At 34.1% G+C, this 16,256-nt stretch overlaps 1 long non-coding RNA gene across 1 annotated transcript; it reads left to right on the top strand.

The window, feature by feature from the left end:
• Window positions 1-9,391: 9,391 nt before the first annotated feature.
• On the top strand, window positions 9,392-14,963 carry LOC130645208 (uncharacterized). The gene is made up of 2 exons (XR_008982690.1): window positions 9,392-9,519; window positions 14,652-14,963. It is a non-coding gene; the product is annotated as an uncharacterized LOC130645208 (long non-coding RNA).
• The last annotated feature ends 1,293 nt before the right edge of the window (window positions 14,964-16,256 follow it).

Here is a 16,256-nt window from a genome sequence, read left to right as displayed (position 1 = left end):
TAGCTAAGTGTTCCCAGTTTAAGTATACTTAACTGGGAGTCTTAGCTACTGTTAGCTAGCTAATGTTAGCCTCCAAATCCAGCTCCCCCATCCCATAATGGCTAGCTCTAACGTATGACTTCTGTTGTTATTCCTCTTTTTTAATTATCTATAGCTACCTACTATAGTTTCCAAATTTCGCTTCTTTTATGAGTACGAATTATGGTACAAGCTAGCCAGCTACCTACAAAATCTTTCAAAGACTTGAACTTTTGCAGGATAGTAGGATATATTTCGGCTTTGGCATTTGCGTGACAAGGAAAAAGATTGGGGTGCTAGGTGAAGCAAAGTAATCATCAGTTCATTTCTTTAAACGAAGGCATCCATATGACTTTTAATGAATTCAAATAAATCAGAAGGCATCAACCTACACTCGATAATAGTTTATAACTCCAACGATGTCCCCGTTAGAAGAAATAGACCTTTCTTCACCAAATCCTAGCATCTTTTTCCCTGCCACGCAAAAGCCAGAGCCAAGGAGCTTACCACTAAAAAGCAAACAAATGACATCACGCTGGAATTTATCTATAATTTCTCTCACATTACCTGTGCACTTTACATGGGGGACCACATGCAATATGATAAGTGGAACAAATTTTATAGAATTTAAAGTGTGTGTGTTAAGTTATTTATTATTGTTTTGTTTATGATTTTGTAATCTAATGGGTGATGACTGTATGGACTGAAACAACTGATTTTTCTAAATTTTGATGTGTTTCATAACCTTTTTGTGGAAGCTTGATGGGTAATGGCAATATACGACATGCTTAATGCAATTTTTTTTGTTGATTTAGATGTGTTTCTCAAAAACCATTCTGTTTTACATTTTGTGAAAACTTTTGTTTACGAACCGTATCTTTCCAAAATAATGATCTTTTTTAATTCAAGTTTATTCATTGCTTATTGATTGTTTTACATTTAGCTTCAGAATTGTTGGTAAAGGGTAGTACGGATCATCATATTTAAAAAGAAAAATTTTTGTGTTCTTAACTGGTTGATTTTTACATTTTGTGTTTTGGGAGAGAATGGTATGCAACTGAAATGACTAATTTTTGTAGATTTACATTTAATGTTTTCTAAACTATGGCTTTTTCACATTTTTGTATAACCTTTTAAGGGAAAGACAATATTTAAAATGTGTAAGGAACTTTTTTTTTTTGTGCTAACTCTTGCAGGTCAACTTTTTGACATTTCAGAATAAAATACTGAGGGTTTTCACCATAATCACTTATAAGATGCACATATTTGAGATGTATTTCTGACATTGTTATTATCCGTGTTGTGACTGTTGGTGTTCTTACTGTCGGTTTTGTGAGTTTTGGTGCTGTGAGTGTCAATGTTGTGAGTGTCATTGTTGTAACTTTTTATCAACTAGATTTTGCACCTTGCAAGCGGTTCTTTTTTATTTTGTGTAAGATTTGACATTTGACATTTTTTGTATTTTAAAAACATTTTTTTGTATATGCATTGCTTACGTCAGCAAAACATCTAAAGCAACCTATTTTTTTAATGGCCTTTTGCCTAAGTGGATTTTTCCACAGGACTAGTATCATATATTAAATTAAGGAAGCCATTAGGTGGTGACGTCAATAATTTTTTACCGTGGGTAACTAGGGACCACCTAGGACCAATTTGGGTAATTTTCCCAAACCTGGGATCCCAAATCCGTTTCGGAATGGACGGGTTGATGACGTCATCAAAAAACCATAAAACCCCAATATTTCTGCAACCGTTTGTCAAAAGAACACGATCCTATACATTTCTTGATCAGCGTTTCAAGATCTATACAATGAAGGCAGCAGGTATAAAAATTTCTAACAAAAATTTTTTAGGTTTTGACGGGGCATTGCTGACGTCAGCAAAGTTTTTAAACCCTTATATCTCATTAACCGCTCATCAAAAGCACATGATCATATACATTTTCTTTATCAGCAGTTTAAGCTCTACACAATAGAGGCAACGTGAAAATAAGGTGCTAATTTTTTTCTTGTGGATGGATTGCTGACGTCATCAAAATTCATATGACGTTTCCTTTTCATAATTATCCTGCCTCAGTGGATTTCTCCACGGGCCTTATCGACTAGTATAACATAATGTTCTTTCAGATACTCTGAATTGGAAACTTAAAGACTTCTCCTGTCGCAAGGAACCGAATGGTGAGCACTAATCTTTGAGCCGCTGAGATTGTTTGATGAGCTCCCATTACATCTGATTCTTTTGGTGTTATGTATGGTTCGATAAAAGCAAGAATCTCTTTAAACGATTCATTAGGTCATTCTCATCATTTCCCTGTAACTTTTTGTGTCTTCAGCCAGTAATTCCTGTACTAAGTTTGTATACAGCCCTTTGCTGTTTCTTCTTCAAACCCATTTTCTTGTAGGACCACGTCTTTTTTTGTCGTCGTCTTCAAGCAAGAGGACGAGTGCCGAACAAGCAGCAGCTTCAGACTCTGACATCCCTCTTCATTGGAAGTCAAAAACAAATGAATGAACATTTCGTAATGTTGGCTACTTGATTTTTAAAAAATATACGCCAACGCAAACCATACCAACATGTTGGCCGAAATGTTGGTCGAAAATGTTGGCCAACATGTTGGCCGGTTTGCGCCCCACTTAAATAATCACTACATTAACATTGTGGAAAAGAGTAGTGGAATAAAACCAACCACTATTGATTTTATCGAAACCGAGGATAAACGAGGTTATTTATGACATCATCGAAATGTTTAGAAATCACCCTAGTATTCTGAAAATAAAATAAATTTTTCCGTATAACGGTAATGCGTTGGATAACCCTGGAGCCGTGCAGCCACGTAGCCGCGGAAAGTTTAGGTCAAGGGTTTCTTGCTGCGCATGTGCAAGGCAAATAATTTTTTTGTGTTTAGGTAACTGCGCAGCCATGCAACCAGGTAATTTAAGTTTTTGATTTTTGAAGAGTCAATTGTAAAGTTTAGCCAAAATGGTACACGAGTGATATTAGTTAATCTCATTGGTCATTTTTATTTAAGCAGTTTGTAGTAGACTTAATAGTTGATCTAGCTAAGATAGCTAAGATATATAGTCTAAAGATTACTGCTGTGTTGTTACTTTTGCTAATTTTGGCTGGCGATGTTGAAGTAAATCCTGGACCAGGTCCTCCGTTTCGGGCAAAAGTTGTTCTAGGTTCTTTTCATCAGGGTGATCCTAAATTTGGTGAAAGTAGTGGCATGCAATGTGTCTGTAATGCACTTTTTTCAAGCTGTTTTTCAGCAATTAAAAAGGTTTCAGTTTGGAAATCGTTTGATTTAGACTATGTATTAGAGAAAGGAGATAAATTATTTAAAAGGTTAGGTAAATTCCGTGCGCTATTTATGGATGAAATGCCTTCAGGTATACAAATTGAAAGAAGAAACATTGAAATTGGAAAGGTAATGCATATTTACGGATTGATGGGACAAAATGATATTTTTGTTAGTCACGACACAACCAGTGATATTGGAAATGGTCTAATATTTATGGCTAACGAAATTAGCTTTTTATTGATTTGGAAAAAACTTTTTTTGTTTGACTCTCATAGTCGGGATAGGGATGGCTCAATAGTTGCCGATGGAAGTTCAATTCTTTTATCCTTTAAGTCACTTTTTGATGTGCAGAAGCACATTAAGTGCCAATATTTTCAACAATTTGCTGATAATTTTGCTAATATGCAGTTTGAAATACAATATATCAAAATTACAGATTCGGAAAATTGCTCTGAAATTTTATCTTCAACTAGGAAAAGTCGAAGAAGGATTCAAAATATAATTTCATTTGATACAAATTTTAACAGTGCCAATTACAGCAACAAAAAATGTGTCATGCGTTCAAAATATGTAGAACTTTCTGGAACACCTGAGCATGAGCGAATTAAAAAAGTAAAATGTCAAAAACGTGCAGAAATTGTTGGAACGCCAGAACATGAGAAAATTAAAGCAAAATGCGAAAAGCGTGCTAGTATTTTAGGAACACACGAGCATGAAGAGTTAAAAATGAAAAAGCGTCTAAGTTATGTCAGTATTGTTGGTACTAGTAAGCACAAAAGTATACTGAAGAGGATGCACAACAGCTATGTTAATAAACCTAATCGAAGTTCAAAAGACAGGATCACTAAATTCAGTGAAATGATTAAAGGAGGAACGTTTTATATTTGTGTAGTCTGCAATCGTTGCTTATATTATAGATCAGTAATAAATTTTGAAGTTGGCAAATATGATATAGACATATTTGACTTTTATAGAATAGTTGCTAGTCCTGATGGAAAATCATACATTTGTCGCACTTGTCATAATAAGTTAAAAAAGTCTGAAATTCCTGCACAAGCTATTTGGAATAAACTTGATATTTATCATTTTCGTCGAGATTTAGCAAATTTAAACAGACTTGAAAAAGTTTTAATATCCAGAAGAATTCTATTTAAAAAGGTCACAATTATGCCTAAAGGACAAATGCCAAAACTCAAAGGTAGTATTTGCAATGTTCAAATAGACACTGCTGATTTAACACGAACGTTACCTCAAGGAGCTGATAGTAATGGCGTTGTAATGTTAAAATTAAAGCGCAAGTTAACTTATAGAGGTCATGTTTACTTTGAAGCGGTTTCCTTAGAAAAAGTTCGGGCAGTGCTACAATATTTAAAAATGAATAACCCTTTGTATCAAGATGTAACCATTGATATAGGTCAAATACCAGCTGATATGTTACCTCTAGCCGAACCTGTGGAGATACCTATTGAAATACAGTCAGAAAATCATATTCCCAAAACTGCTGGAAATATTGTTCAAGATTCTGATGATCCACTAGACCAGTTTAGAGTTGGGACATCAAAAACTATGCTACTTTCTAATGTTCCACAACCAGAAGAGGCAGTAATTGCACCAGGAGAAACTATGACACCTCTTTCAGTTTTAATGGATAAAAAATGTGAGGAATTATCTCACCCATTTCTCTTTTCTACTGGAAAATTTGGATACAGGGCTGACCGCTGCGTTGCGTTAACTCCAGTAAAGTATTTTAATCAACGTTTGCTAAACTATCAACAAAAATTTGCTTCTGACTCTGATTGTTTTTATGCTGTTTCAGTCATGTTACACTTGAATCTAAACAGCCGAATAAATATAGCACTGAAAAAGGTCACTTCCAATCATTTAACAGCCGGCGTACTCTCCAATAACTTTTCAGACACTGTGAAATCATTTACTGCAAAGAATGAAGGTTTCAATTTTATGAGTACAGTTACAGGGATCCAGCTTATTGGAGCTGTTTTTCTCTAAAGTTTTGGCTATGGTTAAGCAGCTTGGGTTGCCCACTTTCTTTATGACATTAAGTTGTGCAGATTTAAGGTGGAATGAACTTATTTTAACAATTTCTAAACTTAAAGGCGAAAATATTTCAGAGGAAAATATTAATAAAATGACCTATTTTAAGCGATGAAATTATTTAAATTTTAATCCAGTGTTGCTTGCTAGACATTTTCAATACAGAGTTGAAACATTCTTTAAAAAAATAGTGGTTAATGAGTCTTTTGGCAAAGTTAATTATTATGTGATTCGTGTTGAATTTCAAGTTCGTGGAAGTCCCCATATTCATTCGTTTTTATGGGTTTTAAATTCCCCTGTATTAAGTGAAGCAAATGTTGATGAATATGTTGCGTTTATTGATTCTATCATTAGGGCATATGTTCCAGATAATGAAGGAGATCCACAACTTCATAAACTAGTAACTTAATATCAAATTCATTCACATTCTAAGTCATGCAGAAAGTATAAAAATCAAAGTTGTAGGTACCATTTTGGCCATTTTTTCACTGAACGTACTGTTATTGCTATTCCCCTACCTAAGGATGCAACATTAGATCAAAAAACAAAGATTCTAGAAAAGCGCAAGTTGTTGCTTGACGTTGTTAAGGAATACATTGACAAAAATCTGGATCCTCGAAAAAGAAACATCTTAAATCCATCAGATAAAAATTTTGAACAAGTCCCAACAATAAACGAGATTCTTGAAGAATTGGGGATTTTGTGAATGATACCAAATTTTACTTTAAGGAGAAAAATGAAAAAGAAATTGAAAAATTGTTATTGGAAATTAACTGAAAAACATCAACCGGTGAAGATAAAAATACCACCTAAACTCGCCAAGCCTCTAACGGTTGCAGTGAATAGTAGTATTAGAAACAATAACCTTCCTAATAATGCAAAACGAGCTTCAGTAACACCACTTGATAAGGGGTCTAAAAATAAAACCTCAATAGGCAACTATAGACCATTCACTGTACTAAACTTCTCTAAGTTTTACGAAAAAGTTGTTAAACAACAACTCATGTTTTTTATTGAATCAAAGCTTATAGTCTTCCTCTCTGCTTACAGAAGAAATTATAACACACAACATGTTCTAATTCGTCTGTTGGAATAGTGGAAGAAAAAATAGGACGTAAATGATGTAGTTGACGCAGTCCTAATGGACCTATCTAAAGCCTTCAATTGTGCTCCACACGACTTGATTATGGCCAAACTTTACGCTTATGGTCTCAATATAAATGCACTTGAATTTACTCTATCATATCTTACGAATAGAAAACAATGTACACGAGTTAATGGAACTTACAGCCTTTTTTGAAATAATCTTGTCTGGTTTCCCACAAGGATCTATATTAGAACCTATTATTTTTAATATTCTTATAAATGATTTATTTTATTTTATCTCTAAGTGTAACACACATAACTACGCAGATGACAACTGCATTCTCAAATTCGCTTAATCACTTGATTACACTGCTAGAAAATGAGTCCAATATAGCTATTTATAGGCTAGAAATGAATAAAATAATAGTTAACCCAGACAAATTTCAAGCAACTATTTTATCCAAAAATATAAAGGATAATTCTAATCTTGAAGTAAGTATTGGTGAGAAAAAGATTAAAACAGAACGCACCGTAAAATTATTGGGTGTGACCATTGATGATAAATTAAATTTTAACGAACATTTGAGAAAATTTTGTAAAACGGCATCAGCACAATTAAATTCTTTGTTTAGATTTAAAAATATTCCACCCCTAAAAGCAAAACAAATCTTAGCACAAAGTTTCGTGTTTTTAAATTTTAACTATTGCCCTTTTATATGGCATTTCTACCAACAAAAGTCACCTTTAAAGGTTGAGAGAATATACGACAGAGCTATTTCTTTTTGCACGAAACAAATGAGAAAGTAAATGAAATTTTCATGACTTTCAGGCATGACAATTTCATGTGTGGCTTCCCAGTGGGCACTTCAACGTTGAATCAACGTTGAAAAGACGTTGCTTGCGACGTTGAAAAGACGTTGATTTTACGTTGCAAATGAAAGTTTTTTTGACGTCTTTTTCCGACGTCTATTCAACGTCGGACATCAACGTCTTTTCAACGTTGAAACAACGTCTCGCAACGTCTTTTCAACGTTGAAACAACGTCTCGCAACGTCTTTTCAACGTTGAAACAACGTTGCAGGACGTTGTTTCAACGTTGAAAAGACGTTGATGTCCGACGTTGAATAGACGTCGGAAAAAGACGTCAAAAAAACTTTCATTTGCAACGTAAAATCAACGTCTTTTCAACGTCGCAAGCTACGTTGAAACAACGTCCTGCAACGTCTCTTCAACGTTGAAACAACGTCTCGCTACGTCTTTTAAACATTGAAATAACTTCTCGCAACGTCTTTTCAACGTTGAAAAAACGTCTAACAACGTCTAATCAACGTCGTTTGGAAATGCTCTCGCAACCGTTATTCAGCGTCTTTTCAACCTTAAGAAACAGACAAACTTGACCGAATCAAATCATAATCGCCATTGTGGCTTCAGTTTTATATGTCCATAGTTTACATGTCCATGTATCTATTCCCTAGCATGATTCCGACGCTTATATTTGTGTTACGTTATTTGTACATGGTTATTGCGAAAAAGAAATAAAATCATTTCTACGATATGTCATTTTTTTATTATAAACATCGGCAGTATATACAACTTCTCCGCTGAAAACTTCCTAAATGAAACTTAACGGAGTTTTATAATACAAAATATAAAAACGATATTTCAAGTATTCACAACTGGTACTATGTGAGAATCTCCAGCGTTCCAACCCAATGCAAAAAATGTAACGCAGCAATGACGAGGTTGTTAAACGTGCAGTATTTGCAAATTTATAGCTGGGATTTCATGTGCCAGGCACGCCTCCTGATAAGGCAGCCTGTTAGTATGCTCAAATCACCTAAAGTGTCAAGCAAAACTGTTGCACCGAAGTCTTTAATCAAGCATTGGTTAGAGAAAAAGTATGTTTTCTTAATGAAGTCAGAGTTGAATACAAGGGTGTTTGTTAAGGATACCAGATGCGAATAAATACGATCATGATGCTATACTTTATAAAAAGTGTGAAAAGCCACCGTCCTCACCAGGTGCAAGAAGTCCAGGAATCGAGGTTGAAAATTACAATAAAAATATAATGAATATTATATTAGCACTGTATTTCCTTAAAAAAAGCACCCACTCATGCATATTCCATACTTTTACTAGTCACAAGTCCGATCTCTAGTAGAAACACTAAAAATTGTTGAGCTAAAATCACTTTAACATTTTGCCATTCTAATTTTCTGCCACCCAATCAAAATTAATATAAGCTAGAAGAATTTATTACGGCGCTTGAAAAATTTATAATCCTCTCTGATATAAAAGTTGTAAATTATTTAAAAATTAATCGATTTAATTTTCTTCGGCATTAGTTCTTCCCGCTCCTCCACATCTATCAGGTGCATATTTAAGGATTGATGCCGTACACGCACGAACTTCTCCTTCTGTCGCATTCTTTTGATGTTTGATAACAGTTTCTACAACGTAACAAAATTCTTATCACATATTGATGGAGGTAGTTTACAGTACAACAGCTGGACAAATAGATTTCCTCAGATTAATGTGTATTTTTCCCCCTGAACGTCGACCCCTCGAAATGGCGGGAAAAACTTAATACAAACTTGTCGGTTTGGATTAGCACTTTAATAAGAGCTATTGTATTTATTTGTACATATTTTAACCGACAATAAATAAATTAACAACAACAAACTAAAACGCTTACAAGCACATATATAAATTGAATATTAGGAATAGGATTTTTTTACTAACCGACAACAGCTTTATATAAGTTCATCCTTGCAAACCCAACCTTTTCACTTTTTCCCTTCCCTTTCATGTTGAGTGCCGACATTACTTCATTATTCATGATTCTATAATGAAAGTGGAATAAAAGTAAAACAATCGACATCGTAAGCGCATTTAATATATAGTTGCGAGTCCATTAGGCTGCGGGGCCGCATTCCGTAAACTATTCATTCAATTAAATAATTCTTGGACCTCGTGCACGATTTTTTTATGGAGAAGATGAAACGAAGCATGTGGGCACAACAAAGTGATTTTCCACTACCACTGTAAACTACACAACAAAGGTTAGTACATTTTAAATTCTCTAAGGGGTACTTATGCTTTGACTCACTTTAACAGAACATTTTTCACATTTTCGCGAATTTTTGAGCCACCAACTCTTGATAACTGGGATAGCTGTAAAATGAAACATATATCAATAAATATATTTCTAGCTACAGGTGCACACAAACACAAAAGTAGAAAAGTAGTATTTAGCTAGCTATAGTTGTTTCCAGGAGGGACAACAAAGGCAGTTCTTTAAGCTGTGTTCACACTTCATTAGAAGTGTAAGAATTCTCAGATCCAGGTTAACATTATCAAATTTTGAAAAAGAAAACAAGGAACTTTTGAGAAAAATGAGTGGCATATTTGGATTTATCAGCAAAAATTATATAACATAGGAAATTTAGAATACCAAGAGATTATTAGAACAGGATTTATTGTAATTTAAAGTTTTTAAATTTTATAAGAGTTAAAAAATTTCACTGCAGTTAATTTGTGTGGTCATTTCTTCATACAACATCAAAAGTTTGGCAGTTGTACTTAGTGTATAAACTTGAAAATTTGCATGTTTCCATAAATTTTGATGCTGAATTTAAATATGTTGGTCATTTTTGTTAAAAATGATCAGAAAATTCCAAGCATGTTAACCCGGATCCGAGAATAAGTGAACATGCTGTCAGGCTAAATAGTGTGTTTCATGTATCCTTTGGGAAAAAATTGGTGGTTCACTTGGTATTGGTTTTTCTAAAAGTTTTTATTTTTGCATAAAAAAATCATAGCAACAGTGCTTTTCAAAAATAAATGTTTGAAAACTTTGAACATTTCGAAATACACAAAGTAAAAACGTAACAAGCTTTTACGAATTGCATAAAAATTGCATAAAAATTTCTGGAATACAAAATTAATCATACTTTTTGTAAACAATACATCACAAGACGGCGAGCTTTGTTTTTTTGTGATGACTTCTTCGTCATCCGTTTCTGCCTCCGTGAAATCAAACTCCTCACATAGTTTTCTATCTGTAAAGATAATATATAATGGTTCTGATACATGATTAGTTTTTTTTAAAGTTGTATTTGACTAATTAATTGAAGTAAAGCCACTTAGCATCGTACCTCCTGTAATTTTAACTCGGACTAGTGGAAATTTGTGCCATAATGCTGTAGGTTCTTTTAATTCTGCAGCTGCCTTCTCGACATTCAAAAAACTTGGCCAGTAGACTAAATTATTTTTTATCCAAACTGTTGGTATTGTACCTTCTTCTTCTTGTTTGTTTTCCAACCATATTGCTCGGCTCCAACTCATTTTATTCAAATATAGCTAATATAAAACAATGGTTACTCAAGGGAATTAAGGATTTAAATATTGACTTAACATGACAAGATCAAATACCGGATTGTAAGACTGTCGAATGAGGCATGAAGTTGGCTGATAGAAAATCTCAATCTTTTTCCAGCTCTTTGCAATAATTACAAGTTTAATAACTAAGTTTTAACCTAATTTGTATATATACATAATACTAGTGGTGTGTGCAGGTCTCTGGTATAAAGCAAGTAGTGATCACCAAGTTAATTTTCTTATTTTTGTTATAATTTTAGTGTAAGAATTGTAATTTATCAAGCAAGCAAGCACTCTATTTTTTAATAGAATTCCACAGGTGCACAAAATGTATTGAAGGAACCTTCAAGCAGACAATACAATCATAAGTTTTCAATCCTCTACGTTTATTTATCAGCATTTTCACTTCTGCATAGTTATGAATGTCTTTCAAGTACTTAAATGTCACAATTTTTTGCGAATCGATCGAGTTCAGATATTTCGCGGGATTAAATTTTAGTCAATATGCCTTTTTCATGAAAAGTTGGATTTTTTAAGTCAAAACAAATTAAAAGAATTTACATGGGCTTTGGAACAAAACATGCAGCTTTTTAAATATGATGATTTATAACTAAGAATTACTAAATACTTGATATTTAGCTTCAGCTATATATTTTTTTGTCACAATGTTTTCGAATAGATTGCTATAAATGCTTGCATATGCCAGGCACGCCCTCTTATAAGGCAGCCTGTTAGCATGCTCCAACCACCTGTATATGTCAAGCATAACTGGTGCACATGAAAGCAAAATAGCAAAAATTTTAAATGGTTATTGAATCAAAAGTTATATCTTCAAATAGATTGCTATAAGTATGCTTGCATGTGCCAGGCACGCCCTCTTATAAGGCAGCCTGTCAGCATGCTCCAACCACCTGTATGTGTCAAGCATAACTGGTGCACATGAAAGCAAAATAGCAAAAATTTTAAATGGTTATTGAATCAAAAGTTATATCTTCAAATAGATTGCTATAAGTATGCTTGCATGTGCCAGGCACGCCCTCTTATAAGGCAGCCTGTCAGCATGCTCCAACCACCTGTATGTGTCAAGCATAACTGGTGCACATGAAAGCAAAATAGCAAAAATTTTAAATGGTTATTGAATCAAAAGTTATATCTTCAAATAGATTGCTATAAGTATGCTTGCATGTGCCAGGCACGCCCTCTTATAAGGCAGCCTGTCAGCATGCTCCAACCAACCAACCCTAGACATACCAAATGCATGTAATCTAAAACAAAGTCTGTAACACAACATATGTTATACTGTATCAGGGGGCTTAATTTGAGCTGGTGTTTTTTGTACTCATATTTTAGAAAACCAGCGTCAGTACGGGGATTTTTATCAATGTCATTAAAGATTATCCGACCTTCGATATACTCTCCAGCAACAGTACAACGTTCACAACCGTCGTATCCTGTATGGCCTTTTATGCCTTTTAAAAATTGCCTTGCTGGGGCGTCGCAAGTGAAAAAGTGCAAAGCCACTCGTACATCAATATCATTTACGATCATGGTATCACTTCGAAGTTTATGCAGCTCTTCCAGAAATTCATGGCAAAAGTATTCAACAGGTGTTGGTTTGCTATTGCCACAAAAAAGTGCTATCACAAATGGTGTTGCATATTCAAATTGACCTAGAATTGGCCAAAATTGGGTGCTTGATGACTTATATAAAGGTATTCCATCTATATTTATTGCAAGCTTGATATATTCTGTTACGGTGATGTTCGGATTGTTAAGAAGCATTCGTCTTATTCCATTTTCTATGCCCAAGTAAACATATTTTCCCGCACAGATTGAATCTGTGTTCACGTTTCTTGGTGTCTTGAGAAGAGTGCGACTATCTTTTGGGAGAGTATGCCCATTTTTTCTCAAGATGTCCAAAAGTTCATTAACAGAATTTCTTGTAACTCTATTTCGCACTGCCCATGACGCAAGTTCTTCCGATAATGTGATGTTTCCCATTGCATCACTTAACCACTCTTCATCACTACTACTGCCACTGTCATTTACAGTATCAGTTGAGTCAATATCACAGTCCATGCTACATGAATTGCTTTCAATGTAACACTCTTCAAAAATTTGATTTCCCCCTTCCCTGTGAGTTTCAACTGCATCATCGCTATCACTGCTTCTTGCAAGTTTGTTCACTTCAGCAATATTTTTTCTGTATCTTTTCAAATATGCCATGACACTAAAAAATATTTTATAATGATAAAACGTTTTTATATCATTTGATACCTAAGGGCAGAGATTTTGGTAGAATGAAAATTTGGCGGTGCCTGCCAAATTAAATTCCCCGCCAAAATTAACTTTCTCGCCATCCGCCAATTTTTTCGTGTTGCTACTGTACAAGAGGATTTCAATGGACATGCTTTTAGTATTGACGACGAATGACTTTTTTTTTATCTAAAGTTGATGGTTATTAATGTAAACAAGATGCAGGCGCTGCATAAACTATCTCGCTATTAAAAATGCACAACTATGAAACATCGACAATGCGACCCAATTCTACAATTTCTGCTAACAAAAAATACAGCCTATCATTCATGGTTACAGTGGCGCGATTGAAACGTTTATGGTCTTAAACGGCATTTAGGTGACAAAAAATTAACACTTTGATGTCACTATCATGTTCAGTATACCTTTTTTGTTAACTGTGCCAAATGTTGTCGAAAATAAAGTAGTTTTAATTTTTGGGCTAATTTTGGCCTAAAATGACATTTAGGTGACAAAAAATCCAAATTTTGAAGTTACCATCATGTTCAGCATACTTTTCTTGTTAATTGAGCCAAATTTTGTCGAAAGTAAAGTAGTTTTAATTTTCGGACCAATTTTGGCCTAAAATGACATTTAGGTGACAAAAAATCAAAATTTTGATGTCACCATTATGTTCAGCATACTTTATTTGTTAACTGTGCCAAATTTGGTCGAAAATGAAGTAGTTTTAATTTTCAGACCAATTTTGGCCTAAAATGACATTTAGGTGACAAAAAATCAAAATTTTGATGTCACCATTATGTTCAGCATACTTTTTTTGTTAACTGTGCCAAATTTTGTCGAAAACAAATACCAATTTTGGTCTGAAACGTCATTTAGATGACTTCTAAGTACTTAGAGAGTTTAGGTACGAAGTTTAAATCTGTGACGTTGCAATTGACCATTTGGGACATAGTTAGCCAGTTACGAGTTGGAAACCAATACTATCCTCGCAGGCGAGATAGTAAAAACTAATGTTGTCACATGATTTACAAAGAAACAAACAATCTTTCATATTTTTAATGAGTTTTACGTTATCCGTCAAATTAAATTCCCGCCAAAATTAATAAATTTTGTTCTCCGCAAAATTTAATTTTTTTTGTTATCTGCCAAATTTTCTTCCCGCCAAAATTTTTGGATTGCAAGTATGTGTAATGTACTGTAAAATAATAAAAAAAGCTGGAAATACAAAATAACAATACCAGGCTGGAACATTAAAAAAGTAAGACCACCTCAGCCTGGGCATTATATCCATTAAATATTTTTTGAGAAATCTAGCTAGCATTGTTTTTTTAGAGATAAGTCTCTGGAAATAAATTTTTCTTACATTCTGAAGAATCCCCATCTCTCTTGTACTGAAATGTCGACTTGTTGACATGCAGACAAATAACATCACTTCGGCAATTTTTTGCCGACATGGAAAAATTTGATTTAAAATAATTTAGGGTCAAACGATTTATTTCTAGAATGTGTCAAATAAATATGCGTGAAAATTTTAGCTAACTTTTTCTTTCTTTAGATTCTGCTACGAATGCTACCGAAGCAAAGTTTACGAATTAGCATATGCTGTACAGAAATACTTTACTCACGTCTGTGGTTCTTCGCCCTTTTCGCCTTGTGAGTTGATACGAACTTCTTAGGGGCTTAGGCGCGAATTTCCTCATCGAAAGTTTCCCGCCAATGACTAGGAGGGATATTACATGCGACAAAGTAAAGGTTTAAATATGTGAAAGCGAAGTAAATAAACAGTTATTATTGTATTATAAATTATAATTTGACAAAATGGATTGTATTTTAAATGTCTCACATCCATAATACAAGTTGAAATATTTGTTTCTCTCAAAATACGAGGACAAAAAACCCCCTGATAAATATTACAAAAAATAAATCGAACGTTTGGTACGCTCTGTTGAAAAAAAATCCATTGAATGTTTTGTGTACATTTCATGTTTGTGTTCATTCATTCTCTGATGTTATGTCACAAAAGTTTTAACATAGCATAAGAGAATGAATGCACATTCGGCTCTTATGTAAAAAAGTACATAGATGCGGCTGTAAAGTTGCAAACAAATGGTAATATTTTGAAGTAGTAAAACTGCAGTAAAATTAGCGATATATATGAAAAACAACATAACGTCGGCATTAATATATCCAATCGCTGACAAATTACAAAAAAATTAAGTAAAACGTGCGTTCTTTATTTCTAGTTTATGACGATCTTTAACAAACACCGAGTACGCTTCGTTATTTTGTTGGACAGTTTGGAACACTTCTATGAACGTCTGTTTGAGATATAACTTTGCAGGCCAGTGTGAGACGAACTAAAACAAATAAGATTTGAACGGAACAGATTCTCGGTAAAAAGTTTATTTGGTGCAACGTTGAATAAACGTCGATAAGACGTCGGTTGAATCAACGTTGCAGTGCAACGTTGAATAAACGTCGATAAGACGTCGGTTGAATCAACGTTGCGGGTGCGACGTTGAATAGACGTCGGTTGAATCAACGTTGCGGGAGTGACGTTGAATAAACGTCGATAAGACGTCGGTTGAATCAACGTTGCAGTACGACGTTGAATAAACGTCGGTTTTACGATCGTTGAAACAACGTCTTTTTTCGACGTTGTATCAACGTTGATATCACGTCGGTTGAAACAACGTTGTGGAAACGACGTTGAAAAGACGTCGATGATGCGACGTTGTATTCATGTCGGAGGGCAACGTTGAAAAGACGTTGAATTTACGTCGGTTGCATCGACGTTGCAGACCCAACGTTGATTAGACGTTGAATGTTGGTTGCGACGTCGCGACCAGAATTCAACGTCTAATCAACGTTGAAAAGACGTCGTGTGCCCACTGGGTTAATATTAAGAATTTTATGTGTGAAAATTTTCAAAACACTGACAGGCAATAACCCTTCTTATGTGAAGATTTGTCTTTGCAACTTGTGTAAAAAATAGTTCCGTGCAAATAAATTTAATTATTATATACGCATTTTCTTTTATACTCGGTTTTGATTAGTTTTAGTATGTATTTATTAAAAACTACTGTAAATTATATATCCGACTTTAAATAAATTAAAAAAACAAACAAAAAGCATGCCTGTACTAAAGCGCTCCACCTGA

Source organism: Hydractinia symbiolongicarpus, chromosome 1 (assembly GCF_029227915.1).
Source record: "Hydractinia symbiolongicarpus strain clone_291-10 chromosome 1, HSymV2.1, whole genome shotgun sequence".
Lineage (NCBI taxonomy): Eukaryota > Metazoa > Cnidaria > Hydrozoa > Anthoathecata > Hydractiniidae > Hydractinia > Hydractinia symbiolongicarpus.
The sequence above is the reverse complement of the archived record's forward strand: the minus strand, read 5'-3'. Positions and strand labels throughout refer to the sequence as shown.